The sequence below is a fragment of the Lynx rufus genome, unplaced genomic scaffold (assembly GCF_022079265.1).
Source record: "Lynx rufus isolate CCGP_SWC_20201006 ecotype Redwood Valley unplaced genomic scaffold, mLynRuf1.p SCAF_10, whole genome shotgun sequence".
Lineage (NCBI taxonomy): Eukaryota > Metazoa > Chordata > Mammalia > Carnivora > Felidae > Lynx > Lynx rufus.
In genome coordinates, this window is record NW_025814824.1 from 29,320,514 (window position 1) to 29,346,144 (window position 25,631).

A 25,631-nucleotide genomic window follows, 5' to 3' on the forward strand; every position below is an offset into this window, starting at 1 on the left:
AGACTCTGAGCTGTCTGCACAGAGCCCAATGTGGGGCTTGAACTCACGGACCACGAGATCATGACCTGAGTTGAAGTCGGACACTTAACCGACTGAGCCACCCAGACACCCCAAGAAACACTTAAGATGTAGGGTAATGCAATATTTAGTGTCTGACTGAACACAGCAAAAAAAGTATAGGGAGGAGTTAAGGATGGTGCTCAGGTTTCTGATTAGAGAACTAGGTGTACAGTACCATCATGTACTGAAGGAGGGAACAGAGGAGTAAGGATTTGCTTGGATAGAAAGATGAGTTCAGTTTAGGACATATTGAGTACAAGATACTTGGGACCTCCAAACGAAAATGTCCAACAAGCAATGGGCTACAGGAGACAGATCTGAGCTAAAGACATAGATGTGGGAACCATCCACACATAGAAAGTAATGAAAGCCATGGAAATGGATGACATAATCCAGGGATGATAAGAAAAAAAGACTAGGCAAAGGACAATAGGGATGTAAGAACTATGGAGGGTTTAATTGACCTATAGACACTTAATTGAAGAAACAAGGAGGGGAGAGGGGGTTAATCATGGCAGTATTATGTTAAGGAGCAAAGTCTTAGACCCCGAGAGAACTCACGCTAGTTCTCCCGGGAAAAATTAGCAGACATGTGGTAGAGAACAGGAGGGGCGCCCACCCACTCTGTTCTTGGCTCTAGTTTCCAGGTTCAGTCTGCCACCTTTACAGTGACTACAGTCATCCAAAATAAATAAAAATCAGTAAAAATGAACTGGAAAATCATTGTTGTTCTAGTTTTCTTTTACTTAGTAGATTCAAAACTGATACCATCTGTGCAGTGTATGTTACTTAAATACAGGAATCATTCTTGTACCACTAATGCAATCCAAAACTGTATCAGGACAGCACAGACATAGTAATATCAGATGTAGTTTTAAGTTCTATAAAACAAAATGATTCTACATTTTGGATCCAGGTTTCAAAAGTACTATAGTATATGTGGTTTTGTGTAAGATTCTAAACTATAGTCAAGTTCTTAAACTAGTTTTTTTCTACTCAGGTGCTGACAGGAAAAAATATAGTTTTAGTCTGACCTTACAGGCACACACCATTTACCCTACTTTTAACTTGATTTAAACCTTAAGGGTACTCTTGCAAAACAACAAAAATGTGCAGAACTGAGGTCAATTAATAACTAGTTTCTAAAATCTACTGAAGTTTTTGCTGGACAATATCAAAATTCCCAAAATTTGTAATGAGCTATAATAAAGCTTGAAGTTTTTCCAGTTTTAACTAGGATTTCCCCAAAGAAGAAAAATATGTTATCTTAAGAAATTCTGATTCATCTGTATATCTCTTTAAATGCTTCACTAACAATTATTCTATTGCTAGATATGTTACATATAATAAATAACAATATTCCAGCCACATTTTAAAAATAAAAAAAAGTAAAAACTTATGCAGTTCAGTACTAAAGTTGTTAGCTATATTTAATTGTCTTCTGAGTACAAAACCTTGTTTTCCAAGCCCCAGAATAGGTTCTTTCCCGTAGTCAATATTTAACCTTTCTTCAAATAAAAGTTAACAGTATAGCTCTATTTATCACCAACATAAAACATCTCTATATGCTGAAAACTTATCTGCTTCCGAAAGCCTTTCCATTTTTCTCTATCAGCCATTCACAATGCATCTCCCAGTACAGTTTCTCCCTCACATGTTGGTTTACCTTTGCTGACATATTTTTCTTACACTTCCTACGTGGCCTGCTCCTTTCTCCCACAATGCATCCTGAACTCCTAGGAGGTAGGGACTTATCAGTCTTCTTTTTGTAAGACTGCATTCAAAAACCATTTGATATTAGTGGCTAGCTTATTCTATGGTCTCTCAAACACAAGGAATCAAATACTTTGTTTTGTATTAAATAATTCTCAGGTGGAGTATTTACCTCCACCTTCCTCACCTTACCCTCCCTGTCCCAAGCCAATGAAAAATCAGATTAGATTCAAGCAGAAGGAAAATCAGATTAGCATAAGGCTGATTTAAAAAAGAGAAGTCCAGGGGCGCCTGGGTGGTTCCATCAGCTAAATGTCCAAGTTGGGCTCAGGTCATGATCTCGAAGTTCATGAGTTTGAGCCCTGCATTGGGCTCTGTGCTGACAGCTCAGAGCCTGGAGCCTGCTTTGAATTCTGTGTCTCCCTCTCTCTCTGCCCCTCCCCAGCTCATGCTCTGTCTCTGTCTCAAAGATAAATAAACATTAAAAAAAATTTTTTTAATAAAATAAATAAAATAGAGAAGTCTAAAGAGTCACAAAGGGGAAGATAAGAAAAAACGATCAAAGAAAAATGGCTAAAAGGAAAATTTGAGCCAAAGATAATAAAAAGGAATAAAATAATAATAAGGCAATAATATCAGACGATGACCAAGAAAAAGAAGCCTGTAAGAAATAAATTCAATCTCTCCCTTAAGTAGATCGCTAAACCACAGCTCACAGGACAACTAACAACTTTTAAATCCCAGGCCAGGGATGTGTGGTTATCCCACCCTGGTACTTGTTATGCCAAGTATTACTGCTGACTTGGGGTGCTCCGGAGTCAACCGAGAGGACCACCATCATTTCCGTTCCCTGCCAAGAAACACATCAGTGACTGGGGGCTGGAGGGAGAGCCAGTGGCAAAGACAGCACAGCAGCAGGCCAAAGACTGCACAAAACAAGTCTGGTATTGAGGTTAAAATTAAATGAAATGGAAGAGAAATAAAGACAAGGGAGGATGAGAAGAACAAACACGGCATCAGACTGAGTTCTTTCTATATGCAGGGAAAAGCAAACATCTGGAATTATTTGGTGCTGAGTGCCACCAAATTTAAGACTTTGTTCCTGTCTTGCAATTGTTTCTCACTAACCCCATACAAAGAAAAAACAGACCTAGAGGCTAAAATGAAGAAGAGTAGTTAAAGTGGGTGTAACAATAACCATTTAAAAAACAAAATACATTTTTCAAGTAACAGAGCAGTTAACTACAAAATGACTATTCCTGACTGACTTAGAGATGTTCATCCTAACTTCCTAAGTCAAATGAGGAAGCTGCAGACAAATATGTATAATACATGATATGTGTCTGTATAAGCAGGGGAAAATGATTCCAAAATAAGTGCTGGTATAATGAGTGATTCTTCTCCTTTAAAAAAAAAAGTTTCTGTTTTCAATGTAATTAAAATAAAAAAAATGATCCCTTAAAATAAAAGGATAAATATCCCTTTCTAGGTATTCAGTCTTTACCTGGAGTTAAATGTGTTTGGAATTTACAAAGAACCCCTTTTATAAAGAACACAGCTTTGAGAGAGCTATTTCCCACCCAGTGGGGAGATGGGGCCCTGGCCAAGTCCAGCTGCATTATGGTGGAAAAAACACAAGCTGTGAAGACCAACGGAAAGGTTTGAATCCAGCATCTCTGTTTACTAGCTTGGTGACCCAGGGCAAATTATATGAAATTTCTGAATGCTGCCTTCACTTGGCTTCAGAAATGAAATAATACCTACCTCACAGGGTTGTTCTGAGGATTCTCAAGAACAGCTCCCACATACGACATGGACTGGTAGAATGGGGTACCTTGGAGAATTAAGAGGCTTCTGACCATTATTTTACTTACTATCTCATGAAACAATCTGTTCCAAACAATGCCAGATCATTTGCAGCTTTCACTGACCTACCCTTGGCCTAGGATTCCTCAGACTAACCAGTGCTCACAGCAAATCAGCCTGGTTACTGATGCTTCCTGTTTATCACTTCCAGGAGAATAAAACAGGAAAACAGGTATCCAAGTCTTTGTCCTATGGATATATAAGCAAACCCATTAGGGATAGAAAACATCTCTTTTAAAGGCACATACTGCAGAAAAGTGACCAAATGAATAGCATGATAATCACAGATACTGTTATAGACTCTGCTTGACATACTGTGCTTTAGCCGAATTTGCACTGCAAGTATTGTTCATTTCTTAGTGTTGTTTTAAAATCTTTCAGAAGCCCATCAAAAATCTTAGTAGTCAGAAGTATGCCTTGAACCTGGAAAAGCTCAGAACCACCAAGACAGAAAATAAAGAAGAGAGAATTGTTGTGAAGCAACAATCTAGTAAAGTGCTGCCCAGCAAGACTGTATGCAATGATGGTAATATTCTATCCATATCTATGTTATCCACTGAGATAGCCACTAGCCACATGTGGCTACTGAACACATGAAATGTGGCAGGTACAAGTGAAGGAATGAATTTTTTATTTTATTTTATTCCAATGAATTTAAATTTACAGAAGCAAATGTGGCTACTGACTATGATACTGGAAGGCACAGATCCAGAACCCTGGTTTAATAACTTATGCTAATTCAAAAAGGGTGGTATGGGGATGAGTTAGCTAAGTAAAAAGCAAACAGACAAAAAAAGTATCCAGCAAATCACCAAAAATCAACAGAAACAGAAACCCAGTGCCATGTTAATATTCTCCTGCTCCACACAGAGTTCACCTTGATAAAGCTGAGGTCCTCATCTGATCCCAATCTGCCTTACGCTGCTCAGGCTACCATAACAAAAACAGCGTGGCAACACCGTTTATTTTCTTAGTTTTAGAAGCTGGCAAGCCCATGATCAAGGTTCTGGATGACTCGGCTCCTGGTGAGGTTCCTCTTCCTGGCTTGTGGATGGCCACCGTCTCTGTATGCTCACATGACCTCTTGTTTGTGCACATGCAGAGAAAGAGATCTCCCTTCCCCTTCCTTTAAAGCACTAATCCAGATTCTGACCCCACCCTTATGACCTCATTTAAGCTTAATTACTGCTTCTAAAGGCCTGATCTCCAAACACAGTCACATCAGGGCTTCAACATATGAATCGGCAGGGAATAGATGGAGGCAAAATTCAGTCCGTAGCATAACCTTCCACTCACCCATAATTACCTTTTTTATCATGAGTTCTAATATTCCATGGAATATATTTCTCACCCTGAATTCATAATCTTCTAGAAGGTTATTAGTCATTTGCCTGCACTTACCACACCACCAGTTTACACCTGTGCAGGACTCTAACCGGGCCATCAGACACCTTTGCAATTTACCAAGGTTAACTTGGTATTAACTTGCAATTTACCAAAACTAAACTTGGACCCTCAAAATGGCTTAACTCCTAAAATGACTGTGCAAAAAAGAATTAACACAGCAGGCCTAAAACTCATCTCCTCAGAAAGGGGTGTTTGTAACACTGGTACTCGGCTAGACTCAGGGAACTTGGATACTGGAAGAGTTCCCACCTCCCTAATTATTAAGAGGGACTCACAGGGGCGCCTGGGTGGCGCAGTCGGTTAAGCGTCCGACTTCAGCCAGGTCACGATCTCGCGGTCTGTGAGTTTGAGCCCCGCGTCGGGCTCTGGGCTGATGGCTCAGAGCCTGGAGCCTGTTTCTGATACTGTGTCTCCCTCTCTCTCTGCCCCTCCCCTGTTCATGCTCTGTCTCTCTCTGTCCCAAAAATATATATACACGTTGAAAAAAAAAAAAAAAAAAGAGGGACTCACAGTGCCTAAGCTGTACAATGTGATTTATGCTGAACATCTATCTACTTTCCTACTAAGGGTCTGGAATTTGGTACCTGCTAGGCAGAGGATGACTATGTGATCAGCCCCCAGTAAGAACCTTGGGCACTGATTCTCTCTAATGAGCTTCCCTGAGGAATGACATTATACACGTTGTCACAATTCTGCTGGAGGAAATATGTCCTGTGTGACTACAAAGGGAAAAGACTCTTTAGAAGCTTGTGCCTGATTTCCTCCGGACTTCATCCCATGCATCTTTTCCCATCGCTGATCTTGCTTGGTGTCCTTTCCCTGTAATCAATCATAATCATGAGGACAACGACATGCTGAATTCTGTGAAGTCTTCCTAGTGAATCATCAAAGCTGGAGTAGTCTGGAAGACCTCTAACACTTCAATCAATGCACTTTCTTAACTCACATCACCAAACATCTATCCCTACTAAAAGAACTCCATATACCTATATTTTAATCTTCCCAGGTTCCACTTCAACCCATAATTCTTTCAGCCCTGGCCTTATCCAGTCCATTTTCTACAATTATCACAATCAGGCTAAGATGACCATCACCTCTCTATATATCAGGGCTTCTATAACTGGGGTGAATATTCTCTAAGAGATAGGGGTGGGGTTTTTTTAATATAAAACTGTTTGTTTCCTAAATCTTTTAGTAAAAATAGTGTTCCCAAGCACTTCTCCATGTTCAGCCTCATTTTACTTGATCTTTCTACAAGGGAAGAAGCTACAGAGCACTCTATCTGCCTGTAAACTTCTTCTTCCTCCAAATACCCATAAATGTTAGTGATCCAGGGGGTTCCATCTTCTGGCCTCTTTCATCTCACTTTCCACAAACCATTCCATTTACTTTCTTTTTTTTCTTTTTTAATTTTTTTTTCAACGTTTTTTATTTATTTTTGGGACAGAGAGAGACAGAGCATGAACGGGGGAGGGGCAGAGAGAGAGGGAGACACAGAATCGGAAACAGGATCCAGGCTCTGAGCCATCAGCCCAGAGCCTGACGCGGGGCTCGAACTCACGGACAGCGAGATCGTGACCTGGCTGAAGTCGGACGCTTAACCGACTGCGCCACCCAGGCGCCCCTCCATTTACTTTCATAACATGAGCTTCTACTGATGATCCATCCACCTTTAAGTTCAGCTCTATCACCTGTCCTAAGCCCCAGAATCTTACTTCCAACCACTTAGAGGACAAATATATCTATGGAGCCTACCAATCACTCAGACTGATATTCTTAACATGTGTGTTCAAAAAGATCATCTAGGTCTGTTTGCTTTACAGTTCAATTGATATGTCTACAGCTACTATATCACAGCAATCCTAAGTTCTAGAAGACTCTGAATTCTTTCTTTAACATGTCTTTTTGGTATTACAGCCTACCCTGTTCTTATTTAGTAGTTCACTATTATAGTAGAGCCTGGTGCAAAGCTATGCACAGACCAGATATTTAATAAATATTCATTCAATAAATTAATATCATCATCCATCTATCAGACCTGCAGCAAACAGAATGGAACACCTTGCTGGTAGCATGGCTGCATATAGAAATGTCACTACCGGTAATCCCAATTTATTAGTTATATATGAATCAGAATTTTCAAAACACAGTTTGGAATAACAAGCAAGCCATTTTAGGGAGAAAATATATATAGAAAACATATATTTAAGAAAAAAGAGAGGTGTTTGCTGGAGGAACGTCCAGATATAGATGGCCAGACTAAAAACACAGGTTTCAATCCTTCCTGAAACCCTATAAAGATGACAATAAAGAAATTTACTTTTCTTTTTCTTTCTTTTTTTTTTTTTAAGGCATAAACTTACATGGATGAGGAAAATAGAAAAGGAGAAAACAGTAATAGAATTTCACAAGCTAGAAAGCAGATAGACAAGTGGTGACTGACTTAATAGACTGGAAAAACAGAATCCCAGAGGGACAACAAGAAAGCTAAAACCAGCTCATTGTACGTCCCATTTTATACTGCTGGACCACTAACAAGATCAGGAAATAAAGAAATCTGGGACATCTGGAAATAGGGATGAAGGAGACCAAAAATAAAGTCAACTGGTTTAAAGTCTATCTAAGAGGCAGTTAGATATCCACATTTCCACATCATTCCAACTCTTGGCAGTCCAGCCCCAACCTGACCAAAAAGAGGTGATTTATTTTCTGGAGATTATAAAACGCAGGGTCTCTGCACCAGGAGTCAATAGCCACAGTTGAGAGCAGAGCTACAGTTCAACAAATGGGGGCAGTGAATGGGGTGAGGTAGAGGTACAGGGTTAGGAGTTACATAAAAACATGTAAACTGGGATACTGAATGCTGAAATCTGCCCCCTCCCCAAATTTCCTACCCCACTCAATCTGACTTACAGTTGACAAGCAACTCTGATATGCCTACTGATATGTGAGAGTTCCCCAAAACTTGGCCAAACCTGACCATCTCAATGGGAATCTAAGCGTCTCCCATGCACTCAGAATGAGATTTTTAGCTCCCTGTTGCAAATATAAGCATACAACCAAGGACTGATTACCAGACATCTGAAGAAACCTCTAACATAAAAGAGGAAACCAAAATATACAGATAAAAAGCAACATGGAAGTCACAAGGGGGGGTGGGGGGAAGGAAACAGACTTTAAAATCTTTTTCCAAAAGTCTTAACGTTAACATTTTCAGAATACAGAAGAAATAACACTATTCCCATGACATAAGGACAGAATATTAACAAAAGAACATTCAGAGAATGATTCTGGAAATTAAACATACCATAGTAGAAATGAAAAACTCAATAGAAAAAAAAGAATTTAGGGGAGCCTGGGTGGCTCAGGCGGTTAAGTGTCTGGCTTCGGCCAAGTCATGATCTCATGGTTCATGAGTTCGAACCCTGCGTCAGGCTCTGTGCTAACAGCTCAGAGCCTGGAGCCAGCTTCAGATTCTATGTCTCCCTCTCTCTCTGCCCCACCCCCCACCCCCCCAACTGGCACACATGCAAATGCGCGCTCTCTCTCTCAAAAAAAGGAATACACATTAAAAAAAATTTGTTAAAAGAAAAGAAAGAATTTAAATTTGAAAAAAATTTCTCATAAGTAGAGCAAAAAGACAATGTGAGAGAAAACAGGAGAAAGATAAGAAAATCAGAGGATCAGCCCTGGAGGTCAAATTCCAAACAAAGGAGCTCCAAAGAAAATGGAGGAGAGGATACAGTGAAAACAAATTTTCTCAGAACTAAAAGACAAGAGTCTCCAGATTTAAAGGGCAAACCAAGTACCCAATACATTGGATGAAAAGAACATCATAGCACACCATAGCACACCACATAAAATTGTAAAAACATTGGAAGGTAAATGGAAATGCAACAATGCCTTCACAATTTTGAAGGAAAATTGTTTCCAACATGGAATTCTATATTCATCAAACTATCAATCGTGACTAGAATAATGATACATTCAATAGGCAGTGACCAGTAAATAACTCACCTTTCACACACCATTTAAGAAGATACTAGAGGATACCCATCACCAAAAGCAGGGAATAAACCTAGAAAGAGAAACAAGAAGATGTGGTATCAGAGAAAGGATAGAAGAATAGATGATAATAAAGGAAAATCCTAGAATTACTGAGAAAAGTTTTAAAACAGGAAAAGAAGCTTTTGTATCTGCCCAGATTTCCTTCCCAAAATGCAGAATTTTATGTAAACGCTGAAAGAATTCAAAGAAACCTCCACAAACTCTTAAATTAAAAAGAAAAAAAAAAGGAAAGAAAAAAGAAAGGAGGAGACAAAAGCAACAGCAATCATTGAGGTATACACCAGTCTTCTATACTGATAGAAAAAGCCAGTTCTTCTGATCAGCTCTGAGCTTCCACAGTTACCAACTTTAGGTTACAACATGGTATTTGACAATGGTTGGCTTCAATTCTTCAGATCAGAAAATGTTTAACAAAAATTGAAGAACTAGTGTAAATAAGGGAGAGTCAACTGCCTCCTCTTGATAAAAATGTTGCCTCTTTTTAATCAAGGACTAAGGATAGTTTAGTAATAATCATTTAACTGTTCTATTACCCAAATTAGAGGCTTCCTCAACAGTCCAGTAGAGTAATTCAGTAAAGGCAAATGGAATTTTAAAACGCAGTCATCAATAAATAAGCAAACAAAAGCAAAACAATCACACACACTCCCAGAACTATTTGACCCAGTTCATTCAAAGAGCTTCCAGTGGACTCTTGTATACTCTTAAATTTGACACAAAAAAATCATACCAGATTTCATAAGAAATCAAAGCACAGAACGTAGCTCTAGAAAATACTATATTGCTCAACTGATACCCCACCAGTAACCGCACTTAAGTGGAAAATAAGGAGAAAAACAAATTAGAGCAGTGCAGATTTTGAAAACTTGTCCTACCGCAGTCTAGCTGAAAGACAAGACCACAAGAAACATGCTCAAAATCATTCAGAATAAAATTCTTCCCTTAAATACAGCATTCTAAATTGTCAAACCGATATAATTCTAAAATATCAACTCCTTCTACTTTTTTTAATTGACTAAGGCAATTGGATTCCATTAACAGCTAATTTTTGCCAAACTTAATTCTAACAAACTAATTTAAGAGACCTTAAATAAAGAATAAAATACTTATACTGTATTTTTGCATTCCTACAATTCAAAAGCAATAGGATCAAGTTTTTTCAGGGTGTGAATAAACATGCCACACTTCAGGTTAAAAACATATTCTATTCCAAAATTAGGAGTGAAAATAAAGCTCAAAAAGAAATGACTTCCCAGCCTTGAATTCAGTGGCATTAATATTAATGATAATCCCACTCATTTCAAAGGCATGTCCCAGAGTGTTTATATTATGAAAAATGGCTCTGGAATGTCATCTTCAGTAAATTTTAAATTGTTTAATCTGAGGTTTTGCTAGATTTGTAACAGCTGCACTTGTGTTTACAACTATAATAAGATCTTTACAGCATGGCACTCCTTTACACATTTTTTAGATCTGGTTGGTACAAACATGTTGTACTGATCAATGGAAATGAGTTTGGTATCTCTCTATAGCTACAAATTTAGTCAGAATAAAGTTTTGTTTTGGATTAACATTGTACAACAAATGCATCATAGACCTTAAGAAGTTTTATGGTATTGGTTACAGAAGGATAGGACAGAAACTTCCATTCATATACAAACATTTAGAAAATGATTCAATTTGTGTTTGTGGAATTCAAATTTTGTTTGGGGAGAAAATATGCATATCAAACACACTGTGGATCTAATTTACTTGCTGGCATTCACAGGGTCTCAGGGCAAGTTACCAAGCAGAAACTGGTTGGGCAGTATTCAAAAAACTACATTTCTTCTAATACCTTTATTTACACAGTAGAAAGATGCAACAAAAAAAGTCTGCCGAAGACTTGGCTCAAGAATATTCCAATAGGGAGCATCAGCAATCCTTGGCCATGGGGCTGCCGATGCAATGAGAAGAGCACCAGACCAGAGTCAGTTTCTGGGGGTAATGATCAACAGCTTTGCCACTAACCTCAGTTTCCTTCTCTGTAAACATTTCAAAGAGAAGTTATTATTGAAGGTGAATGTTTTCTGCTAAAATAAGTTGAGTATGGGTAACCAGAAATGCTCGGCTCCTTTAGAAACTGAAAAGGTTATCATGCTGTAATAACTAAGACATATTCAAAAATTACAAAAACAGAAGTAACCCCAGAAGTTCTTCAGCACTATCCTCTTTTTGGGCCATCTCTCAGGAACTTCTAATCCTGGTCCAAATTAATTTTTTTGAAAAGCCTCCACTCTATTTTTCTTCTTTTTTTAATGCTTCTCTTACCTTGGCACATGTGGTTACTATCAGAATCAAATACAATCTGTATGAGAATAATTAGGAAAGTGCAAAACACATTGAACAGGGCTTATGACCAAAGTACTACTACAAATGAACCAAGAAACCAAAAGAAATTTAAAAAAAAATCCATGCTTATAAAATCAATTAATTTTTTTAAAAACCAATAGGGCAAAAGCTCTGATTTCTGAAGGATATATAGCATATTATTGTTCAGGAATAATAAAGTTTCTGCAGTATGAACTTTGAACTTACCAGAGAACAAAGATTATTGTAGCAATTTCCACAATAAGTATGATAAATTTGTTCAGAATTACCCATTTCCCCCCCTAGGTATTACTTTGACAACTGAATGCATTTCAAAATGATTCAAGTGTTACTAAATTACTTCAGACAAAGGTCATAAATTAAAATAACCAGAATGGGTAAGTTAAATGAGTAAAGCAATCAGATGGGCTTGAGGCTACTGGAAGACAAGAGCACCATCCAAAGAAGATAGCCAGAACTTAGCTCCTACCAGCTGCTGCCAAGAGAAGTCAGATGTAGTTGCCAGACTGCCTTAATAGAAACCCAGAAAATACGGATTTTAAAGGTGAAATTGCTTAGTGTTTAAGTGTTTGTAAATGACTCAAAAAATCTTAAACATCAAGCAAGCCACACAAAACTTAAATGCAAAGCAGATATGCTCTCTGCCTTATCATCTCCACCATGTTTTATATGGATTTACTTAAAATACCATTACAAGGTAGACACGAACTTTGGTGACTTTTTTTTTATTATTATTATTTTTATGAGCAGCATGTGCAAGAGAGGCAGAGGGAGAGAGAGAAAATCTCAAGCAGGCTCCATGCTCAGCACAGGACTTGACATGGTGCTCGATCCACCACCTGGATCATGACCTGAGATGAAATCAAGAGTCAGATGCTAAACTGACAGAGCCACCCAGGCACCCCTAGTGACTTTTTTTTTTAATGCTTCAATCATACTATGACTTATGTTAATATATTCCACAAGGTTCGCTTTTTTTTTTTCCTTGAAGTAAAATTGGTATGTAATGTTATATTAGCTTCAGGTATACAAGATGATTTGCTATTTGTATACACTACAAAGTGATCACCACAGTAAATCTAGCTACCATCCACCACCATAAAATTGCCCTGTTCACCCATTTCATCCACCCCACCACCGTCTTCCCCTCTAATAACCACCAATTTTCCATATCTATGAGGTTTTTGGTTTTTTTGGATTCCATATATAAATGGAATCATGTACTTGTCTTTCTCTGACTGACTTATTTCACTTAGCATAATACCCTCAGATCCATTGATGTTGCTGCAAATGGCACAATTTCATTCTTTTTTATGGCCAAGTAGTATTCCATTGTATATATACCACATATTCTTTATTCATTTACCTATTGATGAATATTTTAGTTGTTTCCATATTTTGACTACTGTAAATAAGAACTACAATGAACACAGGGGTGCAATATATTTCTGATAGTGTTTTCATTTTCTTCAGATAATAGATCATATGGCAGTTCTATTTCCAATTTTGTAAGGAACTTCCATACTATTTTCCTTAATGGATGCACCAATGTACATTCCCAACAGCAGTGCATAAGGGTTCTCTTTCTCCACATCCTCAAAAACTTTTTTTGACAGTAGCCATTCTAACAAGTGTGGAGTAATGTATCACTGTGGTTTTGATCTGCATTTCACTGATTAGTGATGTAGAACATCTTTTCACGTGCCTGCTGGTCTTCTTTGGAAATATGTCTATTCAGATACTCTACCCATTTTTTAATCAGAGTGTATGGCTTTTTTGCTATTGACTTGCTTGAGTTATTTATTTTAAATGTTATCCCCTTATCAGATGGATGATTTGCAAATATTTTCTTCCATTCAGTAGACTGTCTTTTCATTTTGTTGATGGTTTTCTTTGCTGTGCAGAAGCTCTTTTAGTTTGATGTAGTCCCATTTGTTTATTTTTGTTTTTGAAATCAAATCCAAAAATTAAATGTTAAGACCAATGTCAAGGATCTTACCACCTATGTTTTCTTCTAGGAGTTTTATGGTTTCAGATCTTACATTCAAGTCTTTAAACTATTTTGAGTTCATTTTTATGTATGGTACAGGATAGGGGTCTAGTTTCATTCTTTTGCATGTGGCTGTCCATTTCCAAAATAATTTATTGAAAAGACTTACCCAGTTGCAACTCTTGGCTCCTTTTCAGAAATTAATTCACCATATATGTGTAAGTTTATATTCTATCCCATCAATGACTGATTTTATGCTAATAACATACTGTTTTAATTACTATAGCTTTGTAGTATAGTTTGAAATCAGAAAGCATGATACCTCTAACTTTGTTCTTCTAAGATTGATTTAGCTATTCAGGGTCTTTTGAGGCCCATACACATCTTTAAATTATTTGTTCTATTTCTGTGAAAAATGCCATGGAAATTTTGATAGGGACTGCACTAAATCTGTAGATTACTTTGGGTTGTATGAACACTTTTAACAATATTAATTCTTCCAATGCATGATCATGGAATATCTTCCCATTATTTGTATGTTCTTCAATTTCTTTCATTGATATCTTATAGTCTACATTGTACAGATATTTCACCTTATTGAATTTTTTCACAGGTATTTCTTTTATTTGCAATTGTAAATGGGATTTCTTCTTTCTGCTACTTCATTATTAGTGTATAAAAACAACAGATTTCTGCATTTTAATTTTGTACTGTGAAATTTTACTGAATTCATTTACTGGTTCTAACAGTTTTTTTGGTGAACCTTTAGGGTTTTCTATACAGTGTCACAGCACCTGCAAACAGTGACATTTTACTTAACTCCTTTCCAACTTAGATGTCTTTTAGTTCTTTTTCTTGCCTAATTGCTGTGGCTATGACTTCTATTCTATGTTGAATAAAAGTGGCAAGAGTGGGAATCTTTGTCTTTGCTCCTGATCTTAGAGGAAAAACTTTCAGCTTTTCACTGTTGAGTATGACGTTAGCTGTGAGTTTGTCATATATGGCATTATTTATGTTGAGGTACATACCACCTTCTATTCCCACTTTGTTGAGAGTTTATCATAAATGGACGTTGAATTTTGTCAAGTCCTTTTTCTCCATGTATTGAAATGATTATCTGATTTTTATCCTTCATTTTGTTAACACGGTGTATCAAATTGATTGACTTATGGCCACTGAACCACACTTGCACCCCTGGAATAAAGCTCCTTTGATCATGGTGTATGATCCTTTTTCAATTTGGTTTGCTAACATTTGTTGAGAATTTTTAATGTAAGTTCATCACAAATATTAACCTAGGATTTTCTTTTTATCTTGTTTTTGTCTGGTTTTAATATCAACGTAATGATGGCCTTATAAAATGAGTTTGGTCCTATTTCCACCAGAACTAAGCACTCTATGATCAGTAGACTTGGTGCATGTCGGCAGTGGGGGCTGTGTTGGTCCTCTGGGGCAGAGGCCAGCTGCACTGGCTCACACAGTCAGACTTGCCCTAGCAGTGTGCAGGGGGGTGGGGTTTGGTGTAAGAGGCTGCAGCCTCCACTGGGGGCACTATGTTGCTCACTGAAGTCCAGCTGCGCTGGTGCAGGAAGGGAAGATGGCATCACCCCACTCTCTTATCCTTAGGGAGGGTAGCTTGCACCTGCCACTGTTCAGGGAGTCCAGACAAGCAAATGATCTCTCCTTGTGTCCCAGACTTCCATCAGAACCCTGCCCTCAACCCTTCTGTGCCTGAGCCACTGACACACACACAGCCACAGCTCTCCTGTGTTTTATCTCTGGTGTGCAGCCAGGATTCAAAACTCCAAATCTTAAAGGAGTTAAAGGCAGACTGCTGCCCCCCTCCAGAAGAGAGCCTTGCAGCACTGTGCTTAGCACCATTCTGTCCCAGAAAAGTAGTCACACAGCCACAGAGCTGCCTGGAGTTTACAGTGAATGACAACAGAAAGCTGCAACCAGATTATCTGCCCTCCACATGTGCCTCTGTCCCTTGCTGTTGAACGGCTGCTCAAAGGCACCAGCTGGGTCTTTAATCATTGGAGAGGAAATACACCCTCTTCCAAATGCACTCTGGGAAGGGGAACATTCTCTCCCAGTGCAACCCAGGGGACCCCAACACCACGCTATCTGCTGTCCACTCCCAGGGCTCTGCCCTTCTCCCGAGAAGCACAGCTGCCCACCCAGATTGACTTCAGCTAATGGTACAGACTTTCAAAACCTCCAAATTTGAGCTCCACCATTTGCAAAAACTTGTGATAGTTCCTCCTGATTCCCCAGTCAATGGTTTTGGGGGAGTGCTTCTCTTGTGTGAACCCAACATCCTGCTCTCTTCTCCCCTCTTCCTTTTCCTCTCCACAAAAAAGGCTCGCTCCCTTCTGCAGTACTGAGGCTTTTCTTTCTCCCAATTCAAGTCTCCATACCTGTACCTGCCAAGTTTTCTCCCTCAAAACATGTAAATTGTTCTCTTAATCCTTCAACCAACTTCCTAGATGTTCAAAATGATTTGATGTTGATCTAGCTATTTTCAATGGACGAGGCAAGCCCAGGGTCGCCCTATTACTCCACCATCTAACTCCTCCCCTCATGAGATTGGAAACATTTTTCCAAATCTTCAATTTTTTGAGTCTGAGAAGGACAGGTATTAAATCTACTCTGAATATTTGGTAATTCACCAGTGAAGCTATCTGGTCCTGGGCCTTTGTTGGGAGTGCTTTGTTTAGAGATTCAATCTCCTTACTAATAATAAATTTATTCAGATTTTTAATTTTTTCATGATTCAGTCTTGGAAAATTATGTTGCTAGGAATTTATCCATTTCTTCTAGGTTGTCCAGGTTATTGGTACATAATTGTTCACAGCAGTCTTTTATGATCCTTTGTATTTCTGTGGTATTAACTGTAACTTCTCTTTCATTTCTGATTTTATCTGAGCCCTCCATTTTTTCTTGGTGAGTCTAGCTAGGGTTTGGCGATTTGGTTTATCTTTTCAAAGAACTTGTTCTTGGGGCACCTGGGTAGCTCAGTCAAGTGTCCGACTCTTGATATCAGCTCAGGTTATGAACTCATGGTCATGGGATCAAGCTCCACATTGTCAGGTTCCAGGCTGACAGTGTGAAGCCTGCTTGGGATTCTCTCTCTCCCTCTCTTTCTCTGCCCCTCCCCCATTTGCATGTGTGTGCACACTCTCTCAAACTTAAAAAAAAAAAAAAAAAACAACCTCGGAGCACCTGGGTGGCTCAGTTGATTAAGCATCTGACTCTTGATCTTAGCTTAGGTCATGAACTCATGGTTCATGCGATCAAGCCCCTCATCAGGCTCTGTGCTGACAACACAAAGCCTGCTTGGGATTCTCTCTTTTTCTGTCTCTCTGTCCCTCCCCTCCTCACTCTTTCTCTCAATATAAATAAACTTTTAAAAAATGAACTCAAGTGGTTTAACTCGTCTTTAAAAAAAAAAAGAACTAGTTCTTAGTCTCACTGATATTTTCTATTTTTTTCTTTAGTCTCTATTTCATTTATCTCTGCTCTGATCTTTATTATTTCATCCTTTCAACTAACTTTGGGTTTTGTTAGGGCTTAACTTTTACTCTTCTTTCTCAAATTCCTTTAAGTGAAAAGTTAGATTGTTTGATATTTTTCTGTTTCTTGAGGTAGGCCTGTAAATAAGCTTCCCTTTTTAAACCGCTTTTGTGGGGCACCTGGGTGGCTCAGTCAGTTAAGCATCCACCTTCAGCTTAGGTCATGATCTCATGGTTCGTGGGTTCGAGGCCCACATTGGGTTCTCTGCTGACAGCATGGAGCCTGCTTCAGATCCTCTCTCTCCCTCTCTTTCTGCCCCTCCCTGCTTGTATGTGTTCGCTCGCTCGCTCTCAAAAATAAATAAAAGTTAAAAAATAAATAAAACCGCTTTTGCTGCATCCCATAGATTTTGCAATGTTCTATTTCTGTTTTTATTTGTTCCAAGGTATTTTCTAATTTCCCTTTAGATTTCTTTGTTGAGCTAATGGTTGTTCAGTAGCAGACTGTTTAATCTTCACATTTTGGTATGGTTTCCAATTTTTTTCTTGTAACTTATTTCTAGTTTTATACTACTGTGGTCATAAAAGATGCTTGACAGGATTCCAATCTTCCTAAATTTTGAGATTTGTTTTGTGGCCTAAAATGTGACCTATCTTGAGAATATTCCATGTGCACTGGAGAAAAATGTGTTTTCTGTTGCTTTGGATAGAATGTTCTGTATATATGTATTATGTTCATCTGATCTAATGGGTCATTTAAGCCCAATGTTTTCTTCCTGGTTTTTTTAGGGGAGCTGGATAATCTATGCATGGATATAAGTAGGCCATTAAAGTTCCCTACTGTTAATGCATTGCTGTCCATTTCTCCCCTGAAGTCTATTAATATGTGCTCAGCTCAACTCCTATGTTGAGTACACAAATATTTATAAATGTTATATCTTCTTTTCTTTCTTAATGTTTTATTTATTTATTTTTGAGGGCAAGGGAGGGGCAGAGAGGGAGGGGGACTGAGGATCCCAAGCAGGCTCTGTGCTGACAGCAGTGAGCCAGATATGGGGCTCAAACTCACAAACTCATGAGATCATGACCTGAGTGGAAGTCAGATGCTTCACCAACTGAGCCACCACCAGGCACCCCAAATCTTCTTCTTAAATTGACTCCTTCATCACTATGCAATGCCCTTCTCTGTTTTTTTTTATTACAGTTTGTTTTTAAAATCTACTTTGTGTGATAGGAGTTTAGGTAAAATAGTTTCTTTTTGTTTGCATTTACATGGAATATCTTTGTCCATCCCTCTACTTTCAGTCTGTACATTTGTTTAGATGTGGAGTCTTTTGTAAGCAATATACATAGATGAGTCTTGTTGGTTTTTTTAATCCATTCAGCCACTCTATGCCTTTTGATTGGAGAATTTAATCCACCTATATTTAAGGTAACTATCGATAAGTATGCACTTATTACCATTTTGTTAACTGCTTTCTGGCTGTTTTGTAGTTCCTCTCTCTTCCTTCCTTCTTCTCTTGCTCTCTTCCCTTGTGGTTTGATGACTTTATTCATAGTATCATGTTTACATTCATTTCTCATTATCTTTTGTACATATACTACAAGTTTTTGCTTTCTGGTTACCATGAAGTTCACATTAACAGCCTCTCTATATACGTATATTGATAGTATATTTTATGTTGGTAGCAACTTAAGTGTAAATGCTTTTTAAAACTCTCATTTTTACTACCTCTTCCAACATTTTATATTTTGATATCCTTTTTTACATCTCTTTATTTTGTGTATCCAACATTTAATCATAATAAGAACTCTCAACAGTATAGGAAGAAAAGTTCTTCAACTTGATAAAGACCATTAATGAAAAATTTACATCTAACATCAGACCTATTGGTAAAAGATTAGATGCTTTCCCCTTTAAGATCAGAAACAAGTCAAGAATGTCTACTCTCCCCACTTCCATTCAGCAATGTACTGTAAGTTTTAAGGGGCAAAAAAAGCATCCAAATGTAAAGGAAAAAATAGAATTGCTTATATTGACAGATAACATGACAGTATATGTAGAAAATTCTAAGCAATTCACAAAAAAACCTGCTTGAAGTAATAATCAAAGCTGCATGGTACAAGACCAATATATAAAAAACAATTTTATTTTCATATACTGGCAATGAGAAACCTAAAAATGGGATATGAAAAAAAATTTTATACACAAAAGCATCAAAAAGGAAACACTATAAAATAAAGATAACAAAAGGACAAGACTTGTACAATGAAAATTACAAAACAATGCTCAAATAAATTAAAGATCTAAACAAATGAAAAGACATTCCATGTTCACATTACAATTTTATTTCTCCCTCAAAAGAGACCTACCGAGTCAATGCAATTTCTACTAAAATCCATCACGGCAGGCTTTTTTCAAAAAAAAAAAAATGACAAGATGATACTAAAACTTGCATGGAAATGTAAGGAAATCGGAATAGCCAAAACAATTTGAAAAAGAATAAGAATACTAGACAGCTTCTACTCAATTTCAAACTTTACTATAAAGCTACCATAATTAAGACAGTGTGATGCTGGATGGCCAATTGAGTTTTGACAAAAGCAGGGAAAAGTCAGTATTTTTTTTTCCCCAACAAACAAAGCTGGCACAACTGCATATACACATACAAGAAAGAAGATGAATTTGGATCCGTATCTCATACCACACACAAAAGTTCATGGAAACTGATCATAAACCTAAGATCAAAAAAAAGGAAAAAAAATTGATACATTGGACTTTCTCAAAATTAAAATTTATGTACTTCAAAAAATACCATGAAGAAAATGAAGACAAGCGGAAAGAATTATTTGCAAAACACATGTCTGATAATGGGCTTCTATTCAAAATATACAAAGAATGTTTACAATCCAATAATAAGGCAAACTACTGTGAAAATGTGTGAAGGAAACCCAAGTCAAAATCGGAACTGGGAAGTCATGAAGGGAGGGCTCTCACATACATATCATTCATTACAGCTTACTTAGTCCAGCAAGAAAAATGAAGATTTCCTCTCTGCATAGCAATAAGCTGCAGGCACCCAACAGCAACCATTCTCCCCTGTGGCCAATGAGAGGCTGTCACCACTTCACTCACCTACAGCCAATTAGAAGCCATCAACATTTTGAACTCTCATTTTCTTCCAATGGACATTGTTCAAAACAACCCCTCCAACCTCTTTCCCTCTATAAAAGGAAGCTCTCCTCCTTTGTTCTCAAGATTTGCCCATGGTTCATGAACATAGTTTTCTTGAGTTTCAATTCCTCTATTACCAAATAAACTTGATTTTTCTGGTTATCGTTTATATTTTTCCTTTTAAAAAACTGACATTTCATGGTGTCAGAAGTGGGATTCAAAGGCAATGAACCCGCAAGGAACTAACAACCCCTAGTACTATGTGTGGCACCAATTTGTGCTTCTGTGAGTTGTCTTCTCCCTTTCAGTTTGATAAGTCTTCTCTGAGATTCAATCCTCTAAATTCTCTCAAGACAGTCCTCCTTCTGGGACCCCGGCCAGTTTTATGTTAAAAAAAAACTACAGTCCCTCCTCTTGTGCATCCTTAACTAAGTGTAACAACTTGGCCAAAGATAACTTAGAACTCCAAACGCCATCATGGGGAATCTTCAACCACCCAAACTTGTATTTTTCAGAACCAAATTAGAAGACCATAGCTTTGAAATTAAACAGACTGAATGGGGTGCCTATTTTAATTGATACCTGGAGGCTTCCAAATGTATCCAAGATTCTAAAATCACCTTTTTACAAAATACCATTTCCAAATTAACTAAGGTAAGCAAACAACTGAAAGAAAAGTCAAAAAAGTTTCTAAGGCCTCTTTTTCCCCCTCCCTTGTGCTCTTTGTCTCTGGTGACAGCTTCTTTCCCTTCTGCACTATCCCCACCTCCTTTATATCCTCGGCTTTCTCATTCTGATCCCCTCACTGAACTTTCCTTTTTCTCCAAACCTCTCCCCACAGCCTTCTGCCCTGAACCTATTAAAACCTGCCCCTTTAAAATCAGATCTTGTGCCAATCCAAATGCTAAACCCTTAATTTCCTATGTTGCCTGGGCTAAAGTTGAACTACAAGCCATAGTCAAAGATTTTCCCAAAGTAACTGAGGATCCCCATAGATTTGCTGAGGAATTTGGTGCAGTTTTTCAAACTTATCAACCTGATTTCTCTGGTTTGTATCAGCTAGTCCATATGCTTGTTAGCGAAGGCAAGACCCAACACTGGATGAAAACTACCAAATGGAATGATTCCAAGAAGTCTAGAATTACAACATGGGGACAAAGAAACCCTTGCTGCCTTATTATATAATCAGACTTGAGGAACTGCCAAGTGACTCCTTTTGGTAATTCTCAGGAACTTTCCCAAAGTGAGCTGACTGGAGTAAGACTCAGGCTTGTACCCAGAAGCCCAATGAGCCCATGCATGACTATTATATATTATGCCAGCTCCAAATTATCTTTAAAGAAAATTCTGGTCTTCCTTTGGATGTTGAGTTCACCTGGATAGCCTTTAACGCTATGTTCCTTAACAGGCTGAACTGGGATCTTTTTATCCTAATGAAAAGGATCAGGATGGAATAAAAAAGTATGTCTACTCCAGATTGAATTAATTTAGTAAACAAGGTCACCTACATCCTAGATGATTCAAATAAAAGGAAAAGCACAAAAACCTTTCATTTGAACCCCAACAAATGAAGTCTCCTAAACAAAACTAAGATCCTCCTGGTCTCTGCCATTATTGCAAAAAGCCAAAACATTGGAAGAAAGACTGCTATAAGCTCAAGTGCTCCAGGCACCTTCATTCAGCCCTCTAACGAGCCTTTCCAATGTCCTCCTAACCCCAGTGAAAGAACTCCAATGAACTTCAAGACTTTACCCAGTCCTTTCCTTTAGTTGACCTGGTGAAACCACTCTCCAGATTAGGAACCGATCTCTCTCTGTCCTTACTGATTCTAGAGCTACATTCCCAGTGCTCAACTCCACTACCATTAAACATCCTCTACCTCAGAGTACTAAAACAGTTCAAATAGTGGGAGTCTCTAATAAATCTCAATGGGTTCCTATCTCTAACCCTATCCCTTTTTGCTTAGGCATTTCAAGATACCCACCCTTTTCTCCTTGAAGTTTCTCCGACCCTATTCATTTATTGGGCCAACATTTCTTAGAAAAATATCATGCTGGGAGTTCTCTCCCAAAAGGGGGAAATAATTCTAGAATTTGATAACAGCAACCAAAATAGCCAACTAGATAAGTCAAATGATGCTTCAACATCTTATTTGCTCTGTCTCTGACACCAATATAGCTAATTCCAAGGACACTAATCATTTGTCCCTGATGGATCAGCTATCACCGTCCCTGTGGGCAAAACCCTCAACTGATAACTTGCAGAATCCACAGTGCCCCACCTGTTAAAGATCCAAACAGATTCCTCAAAAATTCTCCCCAGAATTAACCAGTACCCTATAAATAAAGAGGCCCTTCATGTCATTAAGTCAATAATAGATTTTAAGACCCAGGGCCTCATTATCCCCTGCAACACCATTTTACTTGTGAAGAAACCAAATGGCCACAGATGGAGGCTCATCAGACCTCTGAGTCATAAGCAATATTGTCATTGCTTTGCCACTCTGTTGTCCCCAATTCACCTTAGTAACCTTCATCCATACTGAGAGCAAATTTTCTTTCATGACTGATTCATGTAGTGTTTTCTTCAGTATCCCAGTAGATTAAAACTAGTCAATATCTTTTTGCCTTTACTTGGAAAGAACAGCAATTAACCTGGACAGTAATGCCCCAGGGTTTCATGGAAAGTGTTAGGGTCAGGAGTAGGCTAGGGTAAATGTAAGAGTCAAGAACTAAAATTTTAGCAGTCAAAGGCTTTATTGGGAACTAAGATCTGGGGCGAGGTTCCGTGACTCAGTGGGGGAGAGAGAGAGAGGTCAGGGAAGTCGCGCCCGGTGTGGTGGGGTGGGGTTTTTAAGCTGCAGCGGTTCCGGTTCCGGGTTTAGGTCCGGGTGGGCCTTTTTCGCATCAGGTCGTGCTGTAACTGGGTGATTGGTTGACCTCCAATTCATTCTGGCGCGCTACTTGGGGCTTTCCCGTTGGGTTGCGCTGGCGCTGGGTGATTGGTTGACCTTCAATTCATTCTGATGCGCCGCTAGGGGCTTTTCATTGGGTTGCACTGGCAAGATGGCCATCCCCTCTACTGTGGTTCCAAGGACATCCTAACAGAAAGCCCTTCTTATTTCCTCACAAACTTTAAAGGCTGATCCAGATGATATCAAGTTCCCTGGATGCTCCACTTTAATATAATATGCAGATGACTTCTCTGCTCCACTTCCCAAGCCTCCTCACAAGAAGATAGCATCCATTTGCTGTAATTCCAAGCCAAAAAGGGATATGAAATCTCTTTTAAAAATTACAGTTTGTTCAGGGGCACCTGGGTGACTCAATTGGTTAAGAGTCTGCCTTCAGCTCATGTCATGATCTCATGGTTTGTGGGTCTGAGCCCCACATTGGGCTCTCTGCTGTCCATACAGATCCCACTTTGGATCCTCTGTCCCCCTTGCTCTCTGCCCCTTCCCCACTTACGTGTGCTCGCTTTCTCTCTCCAAAATGAATAAAAACAAAAAAAAATTACAATTTGTTCAAACTCAAGTTTGATACTTAGGGTATCTAATCTTACAACAAAGACTGCATCTAGATCCAGACAGGCTTCATGGCATCCTAAACTTCTCAAAGCCCAAACAAAACCAATGTCCCCTGAGAGGTTTTCTCACAGTGGCAGGATATTGTTGCAGCTGGATCCCAAACTTTTCCCTTATGGCCTAACCTTAATAGACCTTGTTAAAAATGTATTAATCAATGAAGATTGAGATGACATGGCTTTTCAAATCTTAAAGGATCTGGTTTAATAACAACCCCCCCCACCCTTAGACACCCCAATTATCAACGCCCTTTCTTTTTTGTATACGGAAAAGGGAATGCCCTTGAGGTACTCACCCAAGAGCATGGAGATCACCACCGACCCGCAGGATATTAGGGACAACAACTAAATCCCATAGCCCAGAAATATCTCCCCCACCCCCTTATAGCTATACCTGCTACTGTCCTTCCTGTAAAGCCACTGAAAGAATGATCATGGGATCCCCTTTAACCATCTCTGTGCCACATGCTGCCAAAGCCCTTCTTCACTCTCATCATACTCAGTATCTTTCATTAAGCCATTTCACTTCCTAGGACATTGCCCTGTTAAATGCTCCTTATGTCACTCTTGCTTGTTGTAATAACCTTAACTTGCTACTCTTCTCCCCTCCTCTACTTATGAAAGCCCCCACAACTGCTAAATACTGACAGATCACCTTCTGATCCATGTGATTATTTATTTACATAAAACTTCAGATGTTGATTTTTCATAGTTCACTGATGGTTCATATTGGAAAGATGAAAATAGTAAATATTGTGCTGGATATGCAATATTGACCTCTGAAATAATTGAAGCAGCACCTTTGCTTTTGGTTACTTCAGCCCAACAGACCAAATTATATGCACTCTTACCGGCCTATATCCTAGCCAAGGGCAAAATTGCAACATTTGCACCCACATGCCTTTGGAGTGGCTCATGATTTTGGAATGTTACATAAACAACCTGGCTTTTTTTTACTTCCAGCAGAGATAACATTAAAAACAGCCCTTACTTTCAGTAATTATTGGATGCCATATTCTTACCTGCTGCTTTGGCTATTATTAAAGTCCAGGAGCATTCTAAGCTTCATTCACTGGAAGGTAAAGGAAATCGCTTCACTGACATTTCCACAAAAAAATGCTGCCTTCAAAAGGTCCAAAAGTCAAACCTCTGTTACAGTCCAAAGGAACTCACCTCCAGATGGTAGTCTGGAGAAACTAACTAGAGACACACAACAATCTCCACCAGAAAAGGAAAAACAAAATTGACAAACAAATGGTTGTTGATATGATAAAAAGAGAAACATGTTCAGGACCAAATAAAAACCCAGTTCCACCAGAAATTCTTTAACTCTCATTTTTTATTCCCCTTTTTAAAGTACAATTAACATACAGTGTTTTATTAGTTTCAGGTACAATATAATACTTCAACACTTCTAGACATTATTAAGTATTCATCAAGAGAAGTTTACTCCTTTTTAAATGTTTATTTTTGAGACAGAGCACAAGTGGGGAAGGTGGAGAGAGAGAGAGGGACCAAGGATCACTGACAGCAGTGAGCCCAATGCGGGGCTCAAACTCATGAATTGCAAGATCATAACCTGAGCTGAAGTATGACACTCAACAGAGTCACCCAAGCACCACAAGTTTAAAACATACTCTTAATCTCGCTCTTTATTTCACCCACCCTCCATCCACCTCCCCTCTGGAAACCACCAGTTTGTTCTCTGTACTTAGGAGTCTATTTGTCTTTTTTTCTTTGTTCATTTGTTTTTGCTTCTTAAACTCCACATAAGAATAAAATTATATGGTATGTCTTTTCTCTGCCTGACTTATTTCACTTAGCATTATACCCTCTAGGTACCCTCTAGGTACATCCATGTCGTTGCAAATGGCAAGATCTCTTC

The 25,631-nt window shown here is 38.5% G+C and overlaps 1 protein-coding gene across 1 annotated transcript in view; it reads right to left on the reverse strand.

The window, feature by feature from the left end:
* The window catches only part of FANCC (FA complementation group C), a 265,910-nt gene that overhangs the window by 231,915 nt on the left and 8,364 nt on the right, over window positions 1-25,631 (reverse strand). Inside the window, exon 2 of the mRNA XM_047103066.1 lies at window positions 9,064-9,124. The gene's annotated coding sequence lies outside the window, so the exon portion shown is untranslated. The remainder of the gene's footprint in view (window positions 1-9,063; window positions 9,125-25,631) is intronic.